Genomic DNA, 5,679 nt, shown 5'->3' with positions numbered 1-5,679 from the left:
TTTTTTTTTTTTTTTTTGCAGAACCAGGGATTGAACTCAGGCCCTTGTGCTTGCCAGGGAAGTGCTTATTCTACTGAGCCATCTCCCCAATGCTGCTACTTCTCAAACTCTTTAAAGTAACTGAAAGGGAACAACATTTTCTTTCTTTCTTTTTTTTTTTTTTTTGGCAGAACCAGGGATTGAACTCAGGCCCTTGCGCTTGCCAGGGAAGCGCTTATTCCACTGAGCCATTTCCCTGGCCCCTGGGAACAACATTTTCAAGTTTATTCCTGGAATTCAATATTACACTGATACCAAAACCAGAGAAACATCCAACTGTATAAGAGAACAGGCCAATCTTCTCAATGAACACAGACACAAAGTTCCTCAGTATTTACTGGCAAAGAGAAAAAGGAAATTATCAATAGGATTATGCACAATGACCAAGTGAGATTCATCCCAGGGATACAGAGATGGTTAAACATATGCAAATTAATAAATGTAATACACCATGTTAACAGAACCAAGACAAAATAATTATAATCAATTCAATACATGCAAAACATACATTTGACAGAGTTCAGTCCCTATTCATGATAAAAATCCTACAGAAAGTTGGAATAAGTAGTCTTTATCTCAGTCTGATAAAAGCTATTTATGACAAATCAACAGCCAGGGTTATAAGACACCGACAAAAACTGAAAGCTTTCACTCTAAAATCAGGAAAAAGACAAGGATGCTCACTGTCACCACTGTTGTTCAATATAGTTTTGGAAGCTTTATCCAGAGCAATTGGATAAGAGAAAGAAATAAAAGGATCTGCAGATGACATATCCCCAAATCCACCAAGTGACTTCTAGATTTAATAGTCAAATTCAACCGCATGGCGGGATACAAAATCAACATTGAAAAATCAATGGCATTCCTGTACACACAAATTTACTGAGAGAGAAATTAAGAAAATAATACCTTTCACAATAGCATAAAAAAGCCTAAGAATCAATCTAATAAAAGAAGTGAAAGATCTTTACATTGAAAACTACAGTATTCTGAACAAGGAGATTGAGGAGAGTATCAGAAAATGGAATGGTATCCCTTGTTCTTGGATAGGAAGAATCAATATAATGAAAATGGTTGTACTTTTAAAATTGTCATACAGATTTAATGCAACCCCAATCATAATACCAATAGTTTATCTCACATAATTAGAGAAAACATTCTTAAAATTCATTTGGAATCAGAAAAGACCTAGAATAGCAAAAGCAACCTGGGCAACAAAGGTAAGGGCCATCATATCCCTCACTTAAAATTATACTACAAAGCTACTGTGATAAAAGAGTATGGTATTGACAAAATACCAAACAACAATAACAACAACAACAAAAGCCAAAACAACAAATCTAAGTACCAATGGGACAGGTTAGAAGATGCACAAACAACTTCAAATATACTCAGCCACCTTATCTTTGGTGAAGGAGCCAAATACATTCACCAGAAGAAAGAAGCCTCTTTAATAAATGGTACAGGAAAAACTGACTTTCCACGTGCTGAAGATTAAAACTAGACCAATATCTTTCATGATATGCTAAAGGAAAGTACAAATGGATCAAAGATCTAAATATTAAAACAAAAAATCGGTTGCAAGATAGACTAGGTAGAATTTTTTTTTAAATGTATTTACTACAGGATCTGCACTACTGTCCCTATAGACCCTGTGCTAAATACATTTTCTAAAAAAGTGAGAGAGTGTAACAATCTGTCTCACTACACAGATCGGACTCATAGTGATTCTCCTGTGTTCAGCCTCCCAAGCACTGGGATTACAGGTGTGCGCCCCCATGCCCAGTCTCATTCATCTTCTCAGTGTGTCCTGTGGGTGGGGCCAGCATGGCACTCTGGGGATTGAACCCCAGTCCCTGAGCCTGCCTAAACAGGTGCTTTAGTCTGCTGGGCTATCTGGCCGGCCCAAAGTAGAACTCTTGAAGACACTGGTGTAGGCAAAGACTATGAGCAAAATCCCAATTGCACAGGAACTATCCCAAAGAAGCAACAACTGAGATACTACCTTATTAATAAGCTTTGCACACCAAAAGTAATCACCAGCGGAGTCAAGAGACGACCCACAGAGTGAGAAGATTGCTTGCAAACTGTTGCTCAGACAAAGGACTAATATCTGGAAAATATAAAGCACTAAAAAAATCAGGCCTTCCAAATTTATTTTTTAAAATTATTATTATTATTATTATTATTATTATTATTATTATTGTTAGTAGTAGTAGTAGTAGTAGTAGCATTTTCTATTTTAGGGAAGGGTCTACAGGATGTTCAGGGTCTCACTACCAGATCAGACTCGTCTTGATCAGCCTGTTTACAGCCTCCCAAGAGCTGGCATTACAGGTGTGCACCACCACGTCCAGTCTCAATTGCCATCTCAGTGTGCCCTGGTGGGGAGCGGGGCCAGCACGGCAGGCCCAGGAATTGAACCCCGGGCCCCTGTACCTGCTTGTAGGTGCTTTAATCCACTGAACTATTTGGCTGGTCCTCAAAACATGTAGATGTTATTGTCCAAACGTTATCCTGTATATTTCCATCAGTGTTTAGAAAAATACTTTCAATTGCCACTTTATTTAATGGACAATGAGTGGGCTACAGCTTTAGCTCACTAGCAATTTTCTTTTTTTCTTTCCATAATTTTATTGAGAAACAAACAGCAATGAGACAGTTTCAAACCAAAATGGTAAGACAGTTTCAATAATTAACACGTTGCATACATTCTTCCTAGTGATTATAGAAATTTTCAAAACAACACTTTTGAATGTTGCTTATTGGCTGCTTTCCACTTCAAACAGACCCTGTTCAGTGAGTCTTGGCAGCCAGCAGACTTCCAGGTCCCCCTGTGGAGGCTTCTCACCCGGCCATCCACTTTGGATACAGAAGAGATGGAAATGCTCCCTGTGCTCATAGTTATGGTTATTCATATCTAGGCTGCTTTGGTAGATCTTAGTACGTCCCTGGGATCCATGTAGATAATGCTGGTAAGTTAGGTTGGGGAAGTTTGTGGAGGAAGCAGTGGAATGAATTTCCTTATTCCAGTAGAGGTTATAAATGCTTGGTTTTTATTGACAGCAGTGTGCAGTGGAGGGACTGTAGAGAGAGAAATGAGAAGAATATTAAGTGATTAGATGATGCAGAATAGAGTTGAGTGAGTGACCAGCACAGGTCAGAGTTGACACTGAGATTTTATTTTTTTTAACATTTAATAATTTTATTGAGAAACGAATAGCAATGAGACAGCTTCAAAACTGATCAGTAGAACAGTTTTCAATAGTAAATACATTACACATCATTGTCTCAGTGGTTATTCATTGTACAAGATGCAGACATGACTTTCCATTCACAAATACTATTAGAACAAATCTTATTCATTGAATTAAGTGAATGTAGCTGTATATCTATCCTATTGTGACTATACAGATACATTCATTTATATCCCCTTTTTTTGTTTAGTTTTGTCAGAGAAGGGTATTCCATTGTCATTTAAATATTGTAGGTGTGTGAATTCAGCAAAACACTCCAACACAGTCCAGCAGTCCATAATAGTAGTGGGTCATCTGTAGGACTGGCAATGTCCTTCAAAGCCCTTCACAGCCCAGCATACCAACATGGCTTCACCCCTTATACCTTGTTTTTATACCTTTCTGCTGGATGATTAAGACCAAGACAAAGCAAGATCTATATAGCAAGAAATGTAACTTGTATCTGATAAGGTCAGTCAAGTACCCTTAGGATTTATCCTGAAACCCTGTACCGCACTTTGTAGGCCTTTTGTCAGTGTAAGCCATGTGGATGAGTCATGGACATTTCTTGACCAATTTGCTCTCTGTGAAAGCCTGAGAGAATGTTTTCTCTCCATGTGACTCTCCTTAGGCACACACTACATCATTGATCACATTCTTCTGTGGCCCCATAATCTCCTTAATCAGAAAATTTGGGACACAACTGAGTTACATGATGTTACAGTATAGGTTCTCCTATGTGCTGATCTTCACTGACCTTGAAAGGCTAGGGCCAAAATATTGGCTGACCTTGTAGCCCTTCTTTTTCTCTAATTTTTGGTCTGCAAACTTAGGTTGTTAAACTTCCAGAAAAGCTTATTATTACCCTACATCATACGCAGTTGGGTTTAACCTAACTATCTGTCTGAATAGCAAACATCTTAGGCATAACATGGAACAGGGACTTTCCATCAAGTATTGACATGTTAAACTTTAAGTCCCTACAGAATATGAAGAAAAAAATAAAAAAAAATTTAAAAAAATGCATAAACAATTACATATTTCTACACAGAAATTTAGAAATCTAACCATATACAGCACTGTACCAGAACAGTCCTGTGATATTTTTTTTCTTGTCTCTGACACTGAGATTTTAAAGCAAGGGACAATCTGGAGAGGGAAGGATGCCACTGGGTCCCAAGGAAGACAGCTCAATCCTGGATGAAGTGACCAAGAGACAAAAGAAAAAGAGGGACACAGAGAAAATGTAATTAAAGATTTAGATTCATAGGACATGAGGTATGGGGCAAATGTCTTGGTCCATTTTTTGCTGCCATTAAAAAAAAAAAGCCAGAGTCCAGGTAATTTATAAAGAGCAGACTTGACTTCTTACAAGTCTGGAGGGTGAGAGACTAGCTTGAAAGCAGCTTGTAGGTTCAGTGTCTAGTCTCCACTTCAAAGATGGCACTTAAACACTGCCCCCTCCAGAGGATGTAATGCTGTGACTTCCGTGACAGAAGAATGGCAGAGCTGAGAGACTCAGTCCAATTTTTTTCACCAAGACACTAAACCACATGAAGGTGGAGCTCCCAGGGCCAAGTCATCCCTTAAAAGTTTCATCTTTCACCATCATTACATTACCAGTTGAATTTTAATGGGTTTTATAAGGGACAAATATTGAAATCAATATCTCACTCCAGAAAGAGTGTCTAGCCTCAACAAATAATGCATGCTGGCAAGGTTTTGGGGAGAAAGGAACTCTTCTTTATTGGTGGTGGGAGTTAAAATTGACACCATTTCTATGGAAAGAAAATATGGCAATGTCTCAAAAAATTAAAAATAGAAATTGCATTTGCCCACCTGTTCTCCTTTTAGGTATCTTCTCCAAAGAGTTAAAAACATTATGCCATAGTGATATATGTGTACATAGGCTCATAGCAGCACAATGTATAATACATAAAACCTTAAATGACCATTAACAGGTGAATGGACAAAAAAATGTGATATACCTAATGGAGTAGTATGTGTATACAATGGAATACTATTCTGCTGTAAAAAAAAAAAAGATAAACTTGAGGCATTCATAGGGAAATCAAGGTATCTTAAGGCCACAATATTAAGTGATGTAAATCAGATACAGAAGCTTGAAGATAGAATGGTTTTCTTTATGGTAAAAAGTTAACACATGAAAAAGCATGAAACAAAAAACAATCATTTTTTAAAATTAATTTTATTGAGAAGTAAATAGCAATGAGACAGTTTCAACCCAGGTTAGTAGGGCAGTTACAATAATTAATACATTGTATATTGTCTTCATAGTACTCAAAGTACAAGATGCAGACATGCTATCTTGTCTAAGCACTTAGTTTATAAACCTTTCTTCTCACTGAACTAAGAGAAAGTAGCTGTATATGTATTCTATATA

Source organism: Octodon degus, unplaced genomic scaffold (genome assembly GCF_000260255.1).
Source record: "Octodon degus isolate 3935 unplaced genomic scaffold, OctDeg1.0 scaffold00119, whole genome shotgun sequence".
Lineage (NCBI taxonomy): Eukaryota > Metazoa > Chordata > Mammalia > Rodentia > Octodontidae > Octodon > Octodon degus.
This window is presented reverse-complemented; position numbering follows the sequence as displayed.